Raw genomic sequence first — 22,019 nt, 5'->3', positions numbered from 1 at the left:
GTAGTGGACAGCTAAGGATGGGATGCAGGACAAACAGCATTACAGTAAGGAATCAAACCAGGAAAGAAAGAGTTAATATGAGGCTATACCACTATGTCATGTGTGCACTTGTGTGTGTCTCTCTAACACACACACAAGCTATATATATATATATATATATATATATATGGGAGTTGGTTCTTTTTTTTTTTTTTGGTCTGCTATAAATTAGGTGCATTTGTGTGAGGCTATTCACAGTGCAGTGCTGGTTAGCAGTATCCTGTACAGTAGCAAGCCTATAAAACTAGTACTTATTACCCTTAGGCTGCCTCAATACGTCTCTCCCAAAACTAAATTATTCTAACAGCTTCTTACTTATTATGCTTCTTACACCCATTCTTACCCTTAGCTGCTATGCTACCTCATATCACTGTGCCCTCCCACAGTGTCACCTTTCACCGACCATAACCTACCCCCAAACTAACTACTCAACACTTACTCTTACCTATAACCACTTTAATTTTTCTTCACTCTGACACCACCCTATATAGACTCAAGGTATTCCAAACACCCACATTCCCACTTCAATCTTAACCAAAACCCTACCTCCAATACAAACGCTATTCTTCTCTCAAATTAAACATTGTGAATCTACTACTATGAGGAGACATTCATCCCAACCCTAAACCAAACCATAACTCCTTTCTGCTCATCCCTCTCACCCATTAAACCCCACCCCCAGTACTATATCACAGATCTTCCCATCCTCTTCCACCAAAAACACCTATGAACATTCAAAGCATCATGAATAAAATCTCCCCATTGCATGCCTGGATCTCACTACACACTCCTGACATTCTCATCCTCTGTGAAACTTAGTTTAAGTCCCATATATATGACTCAGAATCCTCCCCCCTGCTAAAACATCTTATGGCAAGATAGACTTAAGAAAAAAGGTAGTGGTACAGCAATTCTATATTCTAATAAGATCTCTCTCCACCTTCTATCACACTTCCAAACTTGCACCTAGCTGAAGTACACATTATCACCTGTAAACTGAACAATCATAAAAAACTAGCAATTCCTTCCATCTACATCCCCCCAGGCAACAACATCCCTATCTTAGAGCTCATTCTCTCTTGGATCTCTCAAACTATCGCTTAAGAAACAGTTATCTTGGGTGACGCTAACATTGATTGGAAAGTCCTTAACACCAACTCCCCTAACACCTCCATTAACTTCTATGGCTTCTCTCTGCTAATATCTGCCCCTACTGTTCTGAATAAACACACCAACTCTAGCTCCATACTAGACTGGGTCCTTACCTCCAACCCCAGCTCCTATCACAACCCCTCCACCCCTACCTGATACCCTAAGTGACCATCATCCCATCTTCATACTTTGGCACCCACCCCAACTATACAAAACCAAGCAATAAAAAGCCTGCCGTAAGTTCTCAAACTTTAACCCAGACACACTCAACTATTCACTTTCTATGATAAACTGGTCCTTCCTCTACGGTCTTCCCCCTCAAGGAAGCTGTCCTGGCCTTTAACAATATCTTTCTAGACACACAACTCCCTAGTCGCCACCAGAAAAATAAGAACCAAAACCCGTTTTCTCCCTGGTTAACAGCACCCACTTGTAAACTTATGAACAAGAGAGAGTGCATGGAAAAAAATTTAAAAAATCTAAAACTTCCACTGATCTTCAATCCTACAGAGAGCTTTGTAACCTAACTAAAAAAGGGTCACCCTTGACAAAAAAAAAACTTGTTTCCAAATACCACTAAACAATCCTCACTCCAAACCCCAAAAATTCTGGCAATCAGTTAATAAGCTACTACATCCTGGATGCCGCTCATCACCCAATCTATGACAAGACACCTCCCCACCAGTACTGCTACCCTTGCACAGGGTCCTTGGTTCAAGACTTGGTAGTGCTTTTACAGGTGGGAGGCTGGCATAAGGGTTAAGGTATTTACCTTACAGACACAAGGTGCAGGGTTTGATTCTCACATGGTTCCTAACTGGCTAAGCTTAAAATGGCCCACATGGGCAGTTAGCCTAGTACTAATCTATGAACCTACGAACCTATGTAGTACAAATGGGCAAAAGCAAACAGCAGATTAAGCAAAATATTACCATGGTTATAGCAGTACTAAGCTATAATGTTCGTTAGGCACTAACAGATATATAACAGGTAACATTGCTTTGCTCAACCCTCAAAATGAAACTAGTGAGAATGTACAGCAGGTGGAACAACAAGTAAACTAAGGAATGCAGTACAGCCTAGGAATGGAACTCATTCTAAAGCAGAATAACGCATGTGTTAACACTTGCACGCACGCAAACACACACCTATGGTCAACGATCCCAGTTATTCCCATCAGGGGTACTATATAATTATTGACCATGGGATGGGCAGGATCAATCTCTAATCAAATGGGATAGGTTATTTCGAGCACAAAAAGGGAAAACTGGTTAGGCTTAAAATGTCTGACAAGGGCACCTAGCCTATTACTTACCTATGAAGCTGTAATAGCAATTACTGGATCATGGATAAAAGAAAACATATTCCCTTTTTCACTGAAAAGAACTGCCACATATTTGTTGATAATAGACCTAATCCTAGAGTAGGGGGGCAGAGTTACAATATTAGTTTGTAAAAATGCAAACCTCTCCCTCAACACTAACAGTTAATGCAACTCCACCACAGATAACCAACCAAAATGTATAACTGCACAAACAGTGGTGGGGAGCCATACCCAGATATCTCTGGCAAGAGTGTACATTTCCCCCTCCTTCTTCTAAACGTGTGCACAAGATAACCTATCAACATTGCTTACACAAACAAAGAATAATATACAGATATTAGGATTCTTTACTGTCTGCCATCAAGGTACAAATCCACCACTGAGAGTCCTACAGCATAACAATGGACTCAAATGATGACTAAAGGAATCAGAATCGACAGCAACAATGGCAAAAGCTCAGTTACTGACTTTTTTATTGCTGCTATCCCAGAAAATTGTAGTCCTTACATATCCTCTCCCCCTTCTCTCAGTAACCACTGCCCTTTATTATCAACATGGAAATTAAAGCTTCCAAACTATTATGCAAATCATTACTGTAAATTTATCCAATACTGCAGATGAAATTCTACTATCAGAACTACAACAAATGAACATCAGACTAGCACTCAGACGATCCCATAGTAGCCCTCATTACCTTCTACAATTTTCAACTACTACTACTGACAGACTTTGCCCTATCAGATTGAGATGTATTACCAAGGGTTACTAGGGAACTCGAGCAAAAACTTAGCAACACAAGACTAGGCATGGGCTAAATTGAAAACCGGTCCTATAGACAAAGCAAAACTTCACCTATTGAAACATCTAAGATGAGTAATTAGGATAGCTATTACTACTGACAAATCTTTATACATTATGCAGTGCCAACAACAGCTGGACAATGCAATACTATTTTTAACACTATTAAGTAACTTCAAAGTGATATAGTATTTCCTGTAGCATCAAGCAAATTCTGTCATGCTGTAGTAACCTAAATGAGATGAAAGATCTCACTCCTACCCCAGCACAAACAAGCAACAAATGTAATACTGACCCACCAACATCCACAGTACCCCTGAATCAACATCTACAATACACACATCTTCTCTTTACAAATGTCAGAAAACTGTCAAAAATTATTTAATGATGTACTCTTCAACTAATAATCCACATTTTTGCAACCTTTCCCTAAATTGGTGCATGTATGTCAATCCATCTTAAGAAGACCCGTTACACATATATCATTTGATACTAACGAGAAAAATTATACATACTAGTTTTACGCATTCACTTACTACACCACTACCAAACGTTCCTCACCCTAAATCTGCAAATTATTACAGGCCCATTTAAGATACTTGCCAAGTCACCAACATTCTTGAAAAAACTGGTTTGAGAGCAAATTCTGGACTGCATCACCAAACATGATATACTTTCTAAAAGACAACATGTGTTTTGACTCAAATACAACATCATCACAGCAAATTACTACTTGACAGAAAAAAGGTGACTTTAGAATCTATGTTTTTAGGCCTCAAGTGTGCATTCAAAAATGTAGATCATGCCTTGCTTCTAGAAAACCTAAATAAAAGCGTTTTTCTACAAAAATGCTACAATTGCTCAATCCATATTTTTCAGATTGTACAAGCAAACAGTAAAACATCTGATGCTGGTACTGCCTCAAAGGGATACCATGAGGGTGAGTACTGGGACCATTGTTATTCTTACTATTCATTAACTGCTTGCTGTTCAGTCTTCCAAACTCAGAACATATGCCATATTATGGTGATTTGGTGCTTCTATGGATTTATAAATCCTCTGCACAATTAAACCTAATGCTACAAAATGACTTCAATATTGTTCAGAATTGATTAACAAACTTTCCACAAACACTCACAGTTACAGTTATGATGTTTTATACGCACAAAAACTTGCAGATATCAAGCCATTATCAATTAGGTATCCTGAAAATACAGAAATTTCTGTTATTAGCCATCAAAAATACCAACCTAAAACTCACCCCAAACACTTTCTTTACAAATACAAGGAAATAAAAATTAGGGCAGTACTGAACCAACTGAAAGTTTCATACAATATATCACATTTTTTGATGATGGAGACAAGTCGCACAATTGCATTACATGTACTTCTGCACAGACTGAGTAGTGCAATCACCACATAATACTGGTCTCCTGAAGCTTATCCACCTTGCCCGCAACAGGCATCACTGTACCACTATACAATAAGCTAAATGGTGCTTCTTGAAGCCAGAACCACATTTTGCATGCCAATTTAATGTTCAAACTGTTAAACGGTTACTACTGACCACCACTGGGAAACTATTCATAATATGTTTCAGCTACATCTAAGATTTCCAGATAACTCTCAACTACAAGGGCTATCTTACACAATAGCAGCTGCGGAGAAAACATATACTATAGTAGCTAGTACCACTTGGAATGTTTTATCTCAAACAAGTTCAAAATATTGGCAAATTGGTTCATTTTCAAAAAAACAACTGAAAACACACCTGGCTGTTTAATTGTAACTGTTTAAGGAATCCAGGATAAGTCATTTCCAAGCATATTGGTTACATGGTCAAATTATATATAAGCTTAAAACCTTTTGAACATTATCTATGAAACTGCATTTGCAAATATACTATGATACTATTAAAATAATTTGTGCTTTTTTATTTTTGAAAAAAATGCAGCTTACTGTAAAACACTGTACAATATGTCTCTATGCAAGTTAAATTCTGCCTTGTTTGTATACTGCATTAAGTTATAGCCTGCCTTGTTTATATACTTCATTTTTCTTTCTTGTTTATATATTGCATTTATGTATAACTGACTGTAATGCTTGTATTTGCTATGAATATCTATTATTTGCCTGATGGTTCCAGTTGTGGGAGAAAATGGTTCATTTGCTGGAAAGTACAGTTTTGTACCTACCATAAATGTAGATGTCAGATAGATATGCAACTGCAGTCCTGACATATGGGTTGTCCTGCCTCAGGCAGCCCTTCGGTCGGCCAGATTCCAAAGTCTGGGTCTGGCGTCGGCCGATGTCGCCTCCTCCCTGCTGGAGTATAAAGGCATCAGCCGACGCCATCTTCTTCAGTGTTTCTTGCCCCAGATGCCAGGTGCCCTCCAAGGAAGGCTAAATTTTGTGAATGGATAAACAGATAAAACCAGACATGCACAACAGTAATAAACAGATACACCATAATATATAACCCCAGCTGATAGGTAAGGGGAGAAGGGACCCAAAAGGGAAAAAACAGAGGGGTAGGAGGGAGGGAAAACCTGTTGCATATCTATCGGACATCTACCTTTATGGTAGGTACAAAACTGTACTATATCCTTCAAGAATGCAACTGCAGTCCTGACATATGGGTTGAATACCATAGCCAAGCTGGGGGTGGTAGGACTAAGCAAGAGATGGTGTAGCTAGAAGGCCCTGCAGGACTGCCGGGCAAAGCCTGCTCGGGATCTTGAGTATAATGGCAGGTTGTAGTGTTTGGTAAATGTATGCACGGAGCTCCATGTAGCAGCCTCTAGAATATCTTTTGTAGCCACTCCTCTTAGAAAAGCTGTGGATGTGGCCATAGCTCTGGTGGAGTGTGGTCTAATATTAGCTGGCACACTTTTTCCATGAAAAGAATAACAGAATCTGATGCAGTGTCCAATCCATTTTGAGATAGATTGTTTGGTGACTGCTTTTCCTTGCACTCCAGCAGCATAGGCTACAAACAGTTGGTCAGACTTCCTGGTGGACTTTGTTCTGTCCAAGTAGTAGCGTAGTTGTCTGTGAATGTCTAAAGTATGCAGCAGCTTTTCCCCTTTATTTTGAGGGTTAGGAAAGAAGGTAGGCAGGTGAATTGCTTGGTTTAGAGACACTCTGGATATCACCTTAGGCATGAATGAAGGATCACAGTTGTAATGTGCTGAGATAGCTGAAGTGTGGATTTTGATGGAAGAGTATGAGAGGCCACTGTGAAACATTTCTGCCAAGTATTCTAATATCTGAGGTATGTTCATCAGTGATGCATCCTGGCCCTTGTTGACATTCCAGATGGTGAATCTCTTCCATTTGGCCGAATAGGTTTTTCTGGTGGAAGGTCTGCGTGCCTCCAGCAAAATTTCCTGAACTTTTTCGGAGAGGGAGTCATGGGTCTCAGTCATGGAACTCTCCAAGCTGTCAGCTTTAAGGTTTGCAGGTTCTGATGAACAGTCTTGTAACTGTGTTGAGTCAGGAGCAGAGGCCATTGAGGCAAGGGCCACGGTTTGGTGTGAGTTATGCTCAGTAGTAGTGGATACCAGTGTTGCCTTGGCCAGTCTGGAGCTATCAAGATTCCTCTTGGTTGTTCTGCCTTGATCTTCAGTAACACCTTGGTGAGCAAAGGTAGAGGAGGGAATGCATAAATTGTTAGAGCATTCCAGCTGAAGGAAAGAGCATCCGTTCTCCAAGCTAGAGGATGGTGTATCCTTGTGCAGAACCTTTCCAGGTGATGATTGAGATGAGATGCAAAGAGGTCTATGTCTGGTCTTCCCCATGCAGATGTTATTTGTGAGAAAATGCGTGGGTGTACCATCCATTCGTGTGGATGCAAGAAATTTCTGCTCAACCTGTCTGCCAGAACATTGTCCTTGCCCGGAACAAACTGGGATTGCAAGTAGATGTTCAGTTTCAGGGACTTTTCCCAAAGAATCATTGTTAGTCTGCAGAGGGGGTAGGAATGAGTGCCCCCTTGTTTGTTTATGTACCACATGACAGTGGTGTTGTCTGTCCTTATTAGTAGATGACCTTGCTGAAGAGATTTTCCAAAGGCTTCTATTGCATGTATCACTGCCAACATCTCTTTTTGATTTATGTGCTGATGCATCTCCATGGGAGTCCATTGCCCTTGAATGCATTTGCCGTCCATGTGCGCCCCCCATCCATGGTCTGAGGCGTCTGTTGTAATAGTTTGACTTGTTGGAGATTTGTTGAAAAGCGTGCCTTCGTTTAAGTGACTTGCTTGAGCCCACCACAAAAATTCCCTTTGCAGGCATGGTATGAGTGGTATTATGTCTTCTAGGTTGTGGCTGTGTTGCGACCACAAGCTTTTTAGGTACCATTGCAGCTTTCTCATGTGTAGTCTTGCCAGAGGGATTAGAAGAATGCAAGATGCCATGAACCCCAGGGCCTGCAGGGTCTTCCTTGTGGTCAGGTGGGTTGATTTTGCTTGGCCTTTGAAGTAAGCTGTTAAATGCTCTTGTTTCTCCTCTGTGAGGAAAGCCATTTGTAGCTGTGTGTCCAGTTTTGCTCCTAGAATCTCTTGGGATGGCAGTAATCTTGATTTTTGAATGTTGACTGTGTATCCCAAAGCCTGCAGCAATTGAATGACGTAATCCAAGTGTTTTATCAAGGTCTGTTTGCTGTCTGCTTGTATTAGGCAGTCGTCCAGGTAAGGGTATATTTGAATCCCCTGGAGTCTGCAATGTGCCACTACTGATGCCAGGCATTTCGTGAATACTCTGGGCACAGTAGATAAGCCAAACGGCAATGCTGAGAATTGATAGTGCTCTGTTCCTGCAAGAAATCTGAGGTATCTTCTGCAACTGTGTCTGATAGGGACATGCAGGTATGCCTCCTTGAGGTCCAGAGTAACCAGCCAAGACCCCTTGTCCAGCATGGGAAGAAGTTGCTGTAACGTCAGCATCTTGAATTTTGGCACCATGAGAAAAGTATTTAGAACGGACAAGTCCAATATAGGCCTCCATTGTTTTTCTTTTCTTGGAACAAGGAACAGTCTTGAATAAAATCCCTGGCCTTGTTCCTGAGGAGGAACCTTCTATTGCTTTTATTTGTAACAGCTTTGAGACTTCTATGAGTGCCTCTGCCCTTTGATTTTGTGGCAGGTTTGGCATGCCTTGTCCCGTTGGTAAGGTATGGAAGTAGAACCTGTAACCTCTGTCTATTATGTCCAGAATCCAATTGTCCTTTGTTATAATGTGCCAGTTTTTTGAGAATAGAGTTAATTTTCCACCTAGAGGTGCTTCTCTTTGAGCCTTGGTAGGTGGAGTGAAAGGTAAGTCATTGTGATTGTCCCTGTGGTGCAGGTGAACTACCTGTGCCACTTCTCTGATTTTGTGGTTGCCATTGGCATCCCCTGTAGGAGCCTCGGTATTGCCCTCTACCTCGTGCACGCCTGTTCTTTCCCCTTTGAAACTTGTCAGAGTCTGGAAATGACCAATTCTTTGAAGGCCAATTCCTGCTGAACCTTGGTGGCTGAACCTGGAGGAAATCCTTTACTGTCTGTACTGATTTTGCCTTCTCCTCAATAGATTTCAACGCATCCTGAGCATTAGCACCAAAAAGCTTCTGTTTATCCAGAGGTGCGTCCAGGAGCTTTACTTTAACATGATCCGGCAGTGGCTGTTCTTTCAACCAAGCATGTCTACGTATAACAGTCCCTGTCATAGCTGCCCTACATGAAACCTCCAATGCATCATAACCACACTGAAAGAAATGATTACTAACCTGCTGAGTATTATGAACCAAATCCTGCAATGCCTTTCTATCTATAGGCTCAGGAGAGGCTATCTTTTTCTGCAAATCATCCAGTAAATAATCCTGGTACTGAAACATATGAAAAAGGCAGTTAAGTGACCTCATGGCAAGGGTGGAAGAGGTATAAACTTTTTTACCCCATCTCTCCAGGGACCTTGCTTCCCTGTCAGCTGGTAGTGGATTCTTGGCTGAGGAGGTAGCCACTCCTTTGGGGCCCTGTGAAATAGTTTCCAGATCCACAGAGTGGGCCTTAAAGAGATGCTTGTGAGTGTCAGGGACCCTGTAATATCTGTCTGGCTTGACAGGAGCAGGAGGGAGAGAATCAGGGAAGCACTGGATTGAGAAAACATCATCCAGGACATCCAAAACTGGAGGGATAGCTAAAGGTCTGTGCTGGGGTAACTTAAGGAAGGTACGTAGCCTTTTCCTAGAATCAGAAAATTCCTGACCCTGCCACTTAAAATGTTCCCTCATGGAGTGGAGGACTTCACCGAAAGAAAAATCCTCTGGAGGAGAGGCAGAGGGAATAGATTCCTCAGCATCAGAGTCCTCATAGGCCTGGAAGGATTCTTCTTGGGTATCTGAATGTTCTGAATCCCCAGAGGCTTCATCTGAAGAGAGGTTGTCTGCCTGCTCAGTTCTAGGCCTTTTTTCTGCAGGCGGCTGAGAACCTCTGTCTGGGTGAGGCTGAGACCCCCTAATAAGAGAGATTAGATCTGCAGCCAGAGACATGATCTGTCTGTCAGAAGAAGGGGCCTGAGAAGTAGGTTTAGGATGGGCCTTGGCCTGGCTGGCGGCCTTAGCACGTGCAAAGGCCTTGATTGACATGGATACAGGAGGCCTAGCTGCCCCACGTGCAGGGGTAACTTTGTCCACGGGAATGGTGTCGGGTAGATCCAGAACTTCGGTTTCCGGAGGAAAATCAACAACCGGCACCGGTGTAGTCTCCGAGACCGAGGGACAAGTTAACGCGGTGTCGTCGGCCTGGAGCGGTTGAATTACCGCTTCCAAAGGGACCGAAGCACTCGCGGAGGGCTTAGGCGTTATATCGGTGGAAGACGCGGGCCGAGGATGTCAGTCCCGGTCCTTTCGTTTTTTGGAAGTTTGTGCTGTCGGTTGTTCCGACGGCATGTTGTAAGCGTAGGATTCACCACAAAAGTCTTCGGCAAATTCTGCCCAGCGCCTGAGAGTGCGCTTATTAAAGCAAGCACAGGCAGCACAGGCTGAGACGTCGTGGTCTGGGCCCAGGCAAGGGAGGCAGTAAGAATGGAAGTCCTTATGAGGTATTTGTTTACCACAAGACAAACAATTATTAACTTTCTCAATTTTTTCTGACATCGGCTGAGGCAAGAAAAAATGTTCCCCAACGGGGTACTTAGCTTTTAGATGACTTCGGTAACTGAAAACACAGGAGCTTACCGACCGGCACTTGCGAACTGCTTCTGTTTCGGGCACCGCACGGCAAGAAAGACTGGAGAAGATGGCGTCAGCTGATGCCTTTATACTCCAGCCGCTCTGATGTCGGGGAGGAGGCGACATCGGCCGACGCCTGACCCAGACTTTGGAATCTGGCCGACCGAAGGGCTGCCTGAGGCAGGACAACCCATATGTCAGGACTGCAGTTGCATTCTTGAAGGACATCTAGGGCACTTACTGTTAACAAGTGGTATGAAATTAAATTAAATTTAGTTAAGTTAAATTAGATTAAATTAAATAAATAAGCAAACACATACAATATACAGTACATGGAAAATTTCACTCTTTTTGTGAAGAACAAAAATCCTACATTCTTAATCCACACCCTACAATTAGATTTCAAGTGTTTTTATCAGATTCAGTAACAATAATCTACTTCCCAAACAGCATACAATCAAAGGTAAGCTATCTGGAAAAACACGTGGTGAAACCTCTCACTACACCAGCAGTGCAGCTACATATCTGGAAAGTGCAAAATTTTTAAGTACATAGGTAAATCAAAAACTAAGGGAGGCATCACATTAGCCACTAGCTAACTTCTGATACTACAATAACCACTGCACAGATGATTCTAATCCCAGAATTACTCTGTTTCCACATGTATACGACAACTTGCTCAAAAAATGATCAGACCTCAAAACTGAATATCATGCTTTGTGGCACAGATTCCTCCTGTTAGTCACCAGTGTAGGCCAACAATTAATACTAGGTAGATGAGACCTCATAATTGAATATCACGCTTTGTGACTATGACTCCTCCTGTTAGTCGTCAATGTATGGTACCAATACTAGGTAGATGAGCTTAATAAACTGAAAAGGTCTCAACTTTTCCTTGGTTATAAACTTCCATACAAACAGCTGTTCTCTAACTTAGCTTCTGTGCTAAACTGGCATAAGACCGATTTATTAACTATAGTCATAAAGTGTGCAGCAAGTTATGAGCTCCAGAAACATCCACTAAAGCAGGAGACTGAGCAATGAATCATGCATTACCTATTATGTGAAATACTCTTCCTACAGAAGCATAGCACATTCAAAGCAAATCAGACTCTTCCCACTTTTTAAGGCATTGATTTATAAGCAAAAACAGAAGTCTAAAATATGGCATTGCCTAGACTTTTGTTGGTCAAATTTCTGACTATCTTGTATGGGAAGTAATGAAAATAAATTATTACTTAGTCATTTTTTACTGCAGTTTACCTCTTAGTGTACACCTGCTACACCTAGAGATAATCTTGGAAATCATGTCTATCTAAACCAATCTGCATTCTTAAGTACTTGGTAATACTGAATACTTCTGTACTGAAATTCCAGATTGCCAATTGCATTTGTGTGCATGTATGTGCACTGTTCTCATGCATTTAAATATATAGTTGGTATGTGATTAAATGTCCAGTCTACATGTGAAGCTTTACACCCCAAGCCCTCTTTGCAAATGGAATTTGGCCAGAAGGGCTAACGTACTAAACAAAGCATACAAAAGATAAATTTCACCATTAAATGATTACTACTGTTCAGGGGTTCTCTTACCTCAACCACTGACATCCAATTCATATCAGGTTTGTAGGTTTATAGCCATTTACTAGGCTAACGACCACAAGGCCCTTTCTAGGCCTAGCCATGCATCTCAAATCTTCTGATACCCTTGAGAAGTGTAACTGTTTGCAACAGAGACATAGGTGCCAAACCAGGGATGAATTTCTGATTTCCCATCCAATTGTCCAAGTTGAACTTAAATTGGATTAGGGAGGAACTCTGCTTCACATGGATGGGGAGTCTGTTCCATACACAGGGTAGTCTTTGGGATACATACTTAACTCTCCAGCAGATCCTATTTATTCACAGGCAAGGTTTAAGTCTTTAGAATGGGTAATTCTGGCACTGCTTGTTTTGTGGATATGCAGGAGGTCCATCACGATAGGGTCTGACAAAGCCCTGTATGCCAGGCATAGATCTCCCCTCAAAAGCCTATAGGAGGAAGAATACAGGGATAGGGCCCTGAGGCGGTCTGCATAGGACACATTATTTATGCCTGTATTCTTTTAGTGAGGAACCTCTGTACATGTTCCAGTTGTTGGATATGCCTGGTTAGGTACATACCAAAGGGGGCACTGTACTCAATAATAGGTCTGATGAATGCCGAATACAGTGGAACAATGACTTCCTTGGACTTGGATGCCACACCTCTGTTTATAAGTTGCGCTACATCGAATGATTTCCTCACCACTGTAAACACGTCATAATCAAAGGCTAGATTACTATCTGTGTGTGTCCCCAAGTCCCTGACTACTGGGTCAACTCTAAGGGGTGTGTTGTCAATATGATAGTTACCAGGGATGGATAACTTCCCAAAGGATACTATTATGCATTTCTTCGCATTTAGTTTTAGTCCATGTCTCTGACACCAGTTGTTTGTCTGAGTAAGCCCCTCCTGGAGAACATTTGTGTCAAACTGAGATTCAATGACAGCTCCTAATTTGCAATCATCTGCAAATTTAGTCAACCAGAGACCACTGACATTGGCCTTGACTTCTGAGAAATAAATACCAAAAAGGAGAGGTCCAAGGACTGATCCCTGAGGGACTCCACTTGTGACTGGCCTCTTTGTAGAAGTGGACTCCCCAATTCTAACTTCCTGGGTCCTGTCTATGAGCCAGTTGGCTATTCACCGGGTGACATACGGATTTGTACCTAACCTCTTGAGTTTGTCAACCATGCCCGAGTGGGGTATTGTGTCAAATGCCTTGGCAATGATTCTGCCCTCATCCATTGCTTTGGTGACCTTCTCAAAGGAGTCCACCAGGTTGAGTAGACATGATCTTCCCTTGACAAAACCAAAGTGGATTCAGTCCAGTGTCTGGAGGTTTACTACATAGCTACAATATTGATCATCTCCATGTTAATTCTTTCCATGGCTTTACATACAAGACTAGTGAGACTTATTTGTCTGTAGTTTCCAGGTAGGACTAGTGTAATAATATTCTTTTTCCTAGTTAAGATCTCACTCTTTGTTCAGGCCCAGCTGAAAGCATGACTATCAAAGCTTCTACTAGTATAGGATGCCTTCTTAGCCAAGACGTTAGCACCTTCCAGACAATTCCTGGAAGATTAAGGTCTCCCTTGACTATGACTCTCCTCCTCCTCCTCTTTCACCATCTGGTAATCCTGCTACTCAGCCTGTCACCACAATTCATTGCCCCCAACACATACTTGGGATTTTGATAGGTGGAGGTTACAGGCATCAATCAAAAAGCATTACTACAGGACCCATAATGGAAAATCAAAGGCCAGTTTTATGAAATGGCAAAACAGTAAAAGTGTCAAGCCAGTCGGGCACTGACCCCAAGGAAGGTTTCATCCAATAAAAAGGGAGCACTCTGCAGAGGTCGAAAATTAAGACTTGACAACAGAGTGGCAAACATCAAAGTAGTAGGCAGTGCTAGAGTCAGCATGCCACAAACTCAAGATGTAGATCAGAGGGAAGTACGAGTACTGGATAACAAGATGGATGGCATACAAAGGACAGAAAGAGGAAGGGATGACCTGGGAGACGTATGGAGGCTGGATAAGGGAGATTTTGCATTGTGAACCATCAGACAGCACCAAAGCCACAGCAAACAATGAAATGAGCAGAAATACTCAAGGCAGGAAGGTCCAAAAAGATAAGTAAGTAAAAATCAAGGAACTGTCCTGAGTGAAAAAGAAGCCTGCAAGGTGACAATGACACTGAGTGGTCACACAAAGTGATAATATGCAGTAATAAGAACACTGCTATTACTACTACTACCTTTTTCCCTTTTGTACACTTTACTGATGAGCATCTAGAAATGTTAAATGTTTAAACAAATAAGGAAACATTTCTTTCCTTGGATTACAAACAGATGGAGCCTCCACCAGATGAAAAAATATGACCAAAGCTTCAGCCAGTAACTCTTCTGATGCACAGGTATAAAAAACAGTCTACAGCTCAAGCGATCTGTGATCAGTTAGTGGCTTGACTTGTTGACAGAGCTGCCAAAGAGGAATGGGTGTGTCTTTCCTGAGGTAAGTACTGGGTAAGCAGGGTGGAGCTTGCTGCAGAATGTACCAGTTCCTTCAGAGGAGTGGTCAGGATGCAAAAGATGTGGCCTGGGATTAGATATTGGAATCAGGAAAGTCACCAATGAGTTGTAGCTTTTACACTGGCCATGCAAGGACATGCAAGAACATGTGGCATCACAAGAACGCACTGAAGGTCCCACAGAGGTGCAATTCACTCATCCCATCAGGAGTTAAGGACATCATACTATACTATCATAGCCCAAATAACTGGAAGGGAACAAAATCTGCATGATTGCCTGAATGATGATACCCAGTCCAGTGGACTCTCACTCCCCATCACAGAGGAATGAACAAACTCAGGTATTACTGGACAGGGGGGGCTGTAGAGGGCAGGCACTGGAGAAATGCTACCTAGAAAAAATCTTCTGCCCATCAAGACAATAATAAATGTATTTTGGCAAGGAGCAAACCCTCGTGCATCCCTATGTAGGAGCTTTGTCATCATACCCCTTACTTAATCATACCAACTGCACTGTCACACAGCAGTGAGAAAACAGAAAAGATCACATGTTGTATTAGTGCCAGAATGTAAACAGAAACTGCTCCTGCAGTGACATAATATGGCAAACAATAATTAACAACTGAATATCTGTGAACTGAAAGCGGTGATTTGAAATCTCATCCACTTTAAGTTCAATGATTAGTATGGAAACAGAGTAAAAATAATGAATATGAATGCTGTAGCTAAGAAATAGGCTGTCAGACCTTTTGAGGAAAGAAGGTACACAAGAAGGGACAGTCCCACGGTTAAGTTCATGGCTCATATCCTCTGACTGTGAGAACAGTCAGAGAGTTAGTGATTCCTCACAAAATGGGAAGGGGGACTATTATGAGAGGGATAAATGCAAATTATCAGGTAAGAGTGCAGAAAACAGATATATAAAGTCTAGCTGGCAACATGGTGCACAGGGATAAAGGCCTTCCTGAGGCTCAGACAATCCTTCTTTGATTACCAGCACTGTTGGACCACATGAGGGGGCCCATCCTGGGGGGCGGGGGGGGCTAGGCTCACTGTAATAGACAGCAGTGCTACAAGGCCAGTTGATCTCCATTCAGCAAAAAAAGAAGTTATGTACTCACCATAACGTTCCATGTGAGTTGCTCATCTCGCCTTCATTCTTACAGATGGGTTCAGAGGTGATCCTCAGCTCCGAATCGGCCAACTACAAAGTTCGAGGTCTTCAAACAGCTCGAGGCCAAGTCCCTATCCCATGATACACCTCGAGTTACCTCAGATCTTGTTTGCTGCCTCTAATAATACCATATGCCATTCTGTCACTTTTTAAGGTAAAAACCATAGGAAAGACAAAGCAACTAGGATAAAACATGAATCTCGGTCCTTGAAAAAGCCTGGAGGGGGTAGGAGGGTGGGAAGTAAGAATGAAGGCGAGATGAATAACTCACATAGAACATCATGGTGAGTACATAACTTCTTTATGTGAAGTTGTTCTATCTCGCTGTTCATTCTTACAGGTGAGTAGTGTCCCAAGCACCATCTTTCTTGGGTGGCTTATGGGAGTATGTTTCTCAGGACAGTAGAACCAAAGGAGGCCCTGTCCCTGGAGGCCCTATTGACTTTGTAATGACTGATAAAGGTATGAGGCTTTGACCAAGTGGCTGCTGCACAAATAAGGTCTATTTGTAGCCTAGATGAAAATGCAGATGATGTGGACACAGCTCTGGTTGAATGAGCCTTAATTTTGTGTTATAGAGGTAAATTGGCAGCTGAGTAAGTGAAAGTGATGCAATCAGATAACCATTTTGATAGGGTTGTTTTTGCCACAAGCATACATTTTCTAGAATCTGAAAAGGAAACAAAAAGTTGTTCAGATGATCTGAATTCTTTGGTTCTATCTTGGTAAAATCGGAGCTGTCTGTAAACATCGTTTGTGCAGCATATACACCAAATTGTTTGTATGTTTACAGAAAAACACTGGTAAATCTATAGTTTGGTTAAGGTTAGCTTCAGTACAAACTTTAGCTATGAATGAAGGATTTGTTCGCATTGAAACTCTGTCGTTACGGAGGTTTTATGGACAAGGCTTGTAGTTCTGAGACTCTTCGAGCAGACGTGATGGCTACTAAAAAGATAGTCTTCCAAGACAAAAATTTCAAATCGCATGAAGAAGCTGGCTCAAATGGTGGGAGAATAATGTGCGAGAGCATAAAATTTAGGTTCCAGGGGGTATGAGGGGTTTACCTGGTGGTCTAAGGTGGAAAGTCCCTTTGAGAAAGGCTTTGGATAGCTTGTGTGACATTATGTTAAAGCCCTCAGTACCAAGATGAAAATTAGAGATGGCAGCAAGCTGCACATGAATTGTAGCTACCGCTGCTCCTTTGTTGAAAAGTACAGTCAAAAATTCTAATACAGAGGAAATACAGGCTTGGTAAGGGTCAATGTTATTCTGAGAAGCCCATATGGAAAATCTCTTCCATTTGCTGAGGTACAACTTCCTAGTAGAGGATTTATGAGAAGATATTAAGTTGTGTTTCGTTTGAGAGGTTATGGAACCTGCCTATGTTGGGAATTGGAGCAGCCAAGCTGTCAATTTTAGGGACTGAAGAGAGGGATGAAGAGTGTATCAGAAGGTCCGGAACTGGGTCTAGAATCCAAGGATCTTCCAACAGATGAGGTCAAAGGAAGGGGAACCAAATCTGATGAGGCCAATGAGGGGCTATTAGAATGATGGTCCTTCTCAGGGCTTTGGTTTTCTGCAATACTTTGGGTATCAGGGGAATTGCTGGAAATGCATAAAGGAGACCTGGAGGCCAATCGTGTATGAATGTATCTCTTGTGGAATCTCCTGTAGGGGGAATCAGGGCAAAGTAGCTACTGCATTTTGTGTTCATGGGGGATGCAAGAGATCGCAGCAAGGCTGGCCCCATTTGCGGAATTCTTTCCGCTATTTCTTTTTTGAGGGACCACTTGTGAGGCAACAAAATTGCCCTGCTCAGTTTGTTTGCAATCACATTGGATTTCCCCAGGATGTGTGTTGCTATCAGAAAGCGCTGGGTGGATTTAGCCCACTGCCATACTCTTAGGGCCTCTCGACAAAGGAAATATGACCTGGTTCCTCCTTGTTTGTTCAAGTACCAGACTACCGACATGTTGTCCGTCTGAATTGCAATTGTCCCCAGAGGGAGAGAGTCCTGAAAGTATTACAATGCCAAGAGTACCGCTCATCTTCAGGACATTGATATGCAGATGTCTCTTGTTCGGTCCATGTGCCTTGGGCTGTTCTTCCCTGAAAATGCCGCCCCACCCGATCAGGAAAGCATCCGTGGTCACCATGGCCGATAGTGAGCACAGGATACAAGGACGACCTATTGTTACTTGGACAGAGGTCAACCACCACCGAAGATCCTTTCTGCATATGTCTGTTAGAATAATGAGATGTGACATTGGGAGCTCTTAAGACCATCGTGTCAACAGAATCCATTGTAGAATCTGCATGTGCATACGACCCAAAGTAATTACTATTATTGCAGCTGCCATCATACCCAACAATTTTAGCACTTCTGAGGCTGGCACCTTGTCTCGGGAAATGACATTTAGAATTTGCTGATGAAGTACTGATATCCTTTCTAAAGGAAGTTTTAAAGTGGTGGTGGTGGTGAACAGATATGCTACGATGGCGACAAGGCAGATTTTTCTTAGTTTATGGTAATTCTCAGTTGATTGCAAAGAGTAAGTGTTGTGTCCCTGGCTTGTATAAGCTGATGCCTGGTGGTGGCGATGAGGAGCCAATAGTCTAAGTACGGAAACACCTGGAATCCCAAACGTCTCAGGTGAGCCGTGACCACTGCCACACATATGGTGAACACTCTGGAGGCTGTAGTGAGGCCAAAGGGCAGGGCTCAAAACTGGTAGTGATTGGCTCCCAGCCAGAAGCGCAGAAGATCCACTGATGGTCTAGCCATTTTTATGTGGCAGTACACATCCTGGAGATCTATCAAGCACATCCAATTGTCTTTCCCTAAGAAGGGAAGTATCGACTGTAGCGTGACCATCCTGAACTTCTCCTTCTTGACAGATCTAACTAAAGAAAGTTCACTGAAAAACTAGTAAATAAAGAATAGAATAAAAGATTGACTGAACTACATTGGTGTCATTGCTGCCTGGTAGTGTTTAACTTGGGATTACTTCTTGGCAGATCTGTTTAGTCTGCTTAGGTTCAAAATAGGTCTCTTGTTCCCTGTAACTGGGTGGAACGTCCGGGATTTTTGTTATCAAAGGGGGAGGAGTGGCGAAGGGAATAAAATGTCATTGGGAAATAATGCTTTGTACCCAGTTGTCATTCTTTATTTTTACCCAGGCGTCTGGATACAAAGATAAGTGACCCCCGACTGCCTCCAGAGTAGGACAGTAGGGCCTCCTTTCAGGAGCGCTGGTAGGCCTTCCCAAAGAACTGGTCTCTATCACCCTGGTTTTGTGAACCCACACTGCTGCAAGGGCAGCGTCTTCCATTACTGCCCCCTCCTCTGCCCCTGGAGGGGGGTTTACCACGTGTCCAGAAAGGCTCCTTGGGCTTTTCAGAACCACATCTTTCCTCCCTTTTGACCCTTGGGACAAGGGTCTAGTAGGGGTGGAAAAACAGACTCCGACGGCAGACAGAGTCTTTCCTTCCTGCTCACACCTGGTCAGAGTTTCCTCAACTTTGGGCCTGAAAAGAGACGAGCCATCAAAAGGGGTGTTGACAAAGGATGACTTAAAGGGCTCCGCAAAGGAACATAAATGCATGCAGAAGTGTCTCCTAAGGGCAATTCCTGTACCCGCTGCCCTACCCATTCCATCAGCCACATATGAAATCAGATGCATGGAAGAGTTTACTATGGAATTAAGGGCAGCAAGCTGGGACGCAACCTTGTCTGTAGCTCCCTCAGCTACCGTGTCCTGTAGAGCATCTCCAAGCTCTTTTAGGAGGTCTTTTTGCTGTCATGTGAAATGTGTGGGGTAGTTCAGTGAACACATGGCAAAAGTCACTGAACTAAACATGCACTTCCCATATCTATCTATGTTCCTAGAGTCTCTGTTAGGAGGATGGACAGAGGAAGAAGTTTCCAACATCTCCTTTTTGGTGGCTGTCGCCATCACCATGGCATCAACAGGCACTCCCTTAGTGAGAAAGATCTTATCGTGAGGGGCAGAAATAAATTTATTGGGCCTCCTAGGGACAGGCTCCATGGTGTCCAGAGACTTCCACACCCTTCGTGAGACCAGCTCCATAAGCTTAGCAAAGGGCAGAGACACCCAAGAGGTGGAGGGCTGAGACCCAAAAGCTTTCAGGAGGAGTGACTAATCCTCAGTAGGGTTGGTGAGCTTCTAGCCACCCCTCTGCTTTAGGATTTCCAAGATATCTGCAAATGAGATATCTTCAGAGGGGGACCCTTCTGATTCATCTAAGTCAGTGTCAGATGTGATGGACTACTCTGGGGAGTCCAGATGCTTCCTCTTGCAAATTCTCTTCCTGGGAACCTCATCAGTGGAAGCTTCTGGTGAGGTCTCGGAAGAGCAGGGACCACCCAGTGGGGCTTCCTGAGGCTCAGGGTCTCTACGCTTCAATGGGATCTGTGAGGCAGAAGTAGACACAGACACTTTTAGGGAAGAGGCAGTTGGTCCTGAAGTTGTGGATGTCCTGGGAGACATTACTCTCCTCATGGCCTAAAAAGCACCTCTGCTCCAGTGGGAAGAAACTGCTGGATTCGAAGAAACAGATGATTCCCTCGGCACCGAAATAGTGGGCTCCAATCTAGTGGTAGGAGCCGAACTCATCTGAGCCGAAGCCCCAAGAGGCAAAGTCCGAACTGAAAGGTCGGTCTGACCATCTTCCCCGGACCCGACCGGCGAGTTCCAGCTCCTAGACTCCTCAATGGGCACAGAGGAAGTTTGTGTAATTGGAACCAATGGCACTGGAGCAGGCATTGGTTCCGAGGGCTCCACAATCATCAGGTCCAACTCCTCCAGCTCCAATAGACCGGTATGGCTCGAAGGAGGAAATGAAGTAGATGAAGGAACAGTTTTCGGTTCCGAGACTACTTGGGTCAGAACCGATAAAAATTTTGCAAACGCTGGTCCCTGTAACAACTTCTGCACCACACAATCCACATCCAAATCAGAAAGGCTTATTGAGGATGGTACCGATTGTAAAACTGGTGACTTCAGTACTGCGGAGACCAGTTCCAAGACTGGGGACCGGCTCCGAAAGGATAAGACGGACGCTCGGCTCCGAAGGTTGTGGAGCCGACGTCAAAGGTTTTTTTGATTTTATCTGATCCACAAGTCTCTGTTCCAATGATGAAAACTTAGAGGACTTGGAAGATTTGGGGGATTTACTAGCTTTACCATAGTGGCCCAAAGCTTCTTGAAAGGATGATTTTAATAGCCCTCAGTCAATTAACTTTCTTTTTCATTCATGTAGTACACAGCTACTAAGGAATGGCAGATGGAGTAACTCTCTTGCAAGTGCAAAGCATCCAAAGAATAAACACAATTAACATGACCATCAGTCACAGACATTTTCTGTCCACACTTTGGACATTTTTTAAACCCAGACTTGGGTTGTTTCTCCTTGTCCTGGTCAGCCATGAGAAATATCTAAATGCACAAAAGAAAACCTGTAATAAAGGTATATCAAAAATACACACATACAAGTTTTAACAAATTCAAGGAACACACAAGTATTTTAAACAGTTAGCAGCCCTTAAAAACAAACAGGCTCTATAATGCTAAATAGAAACTAACTGTTAATGTTCTATAAACACACAATAATAAGCTATAAATGTCTACTAAAACACACTTCTAAACTACTTCACACTCTTGTAATCTATAAAAAAGGCACACCAAAAGGAAGGGAGATACTAAAGGCCTGATAAATGATGGCCAAAAGGACTATAAAGGACTATCAAAGGTTAAGCTATATACTAGTTCAAAAGTTATTAACTTGAAAATTATTATCAAGTTTGTAAAGATAAACTTTTTCTAGAAGAAAAAACCTATACTGACCCAAGCTGTGAGGAAACCTCCAATCTGTTGCAGTGGCAAACTAGATCTGAGGTAACTCAAGGTGCATCATGGGATAGGGACTTGGCCTCGAGCTGTCTGAAGACCTAGAGCTTTGTAGTTGGCCAACTCGGAACAGAGGCTCGACCCCAAACCCATCTGTAAGAATGAACGGCGAGATAAAACAACTTCACATTTAGTGTATCCCTTAGTCAAAGGTTGAGCATGAGAAAAATTTTAATGCACATGCACTTGCCAATGCAGCACCTAGAGTAGAGTCTGCAGGGCTGCCAAGGGATGGGAGGGGTGAGGACGTAATCCCCAGCAATA

The 22,019-nt window shown here is 42.8% G+C and overlaps 1 protein-coding gene across 1 annotated transcript in view; it reads right to left on the bottom strand.

The window, feature by feature from the left end:
• Window positions 1-22,019, bottom strand: part of LOC122806064 (serine/threonine-protein kinase ULK3-like) — a 571,755-nt gene that overhangs the window by 409,875 nt on the left and 139,861 nt on the right. The window lies entirely within an intron of this gene.

This window comes from Protopterus annectens, chromosome 7.part0, assembly GCF_019279795.1.
Source record: "Protopterus annectens isolate FY-2018-M chromosome 7.part0, PAN1.0, whole genome shotgun sequence".
In the NCBI taxonomy this organism is placed as follows: Eukaryota; Metazoa; Chordata; order Ceratodontiformes; family Protopteridae; genus Protopterus; species Protopterus annectens.
The sequence above is the reverse complement of the archived record's forward strand: the minus strand, read 5'-3'. Positions and strand labels throughout refer to the sequence as shown.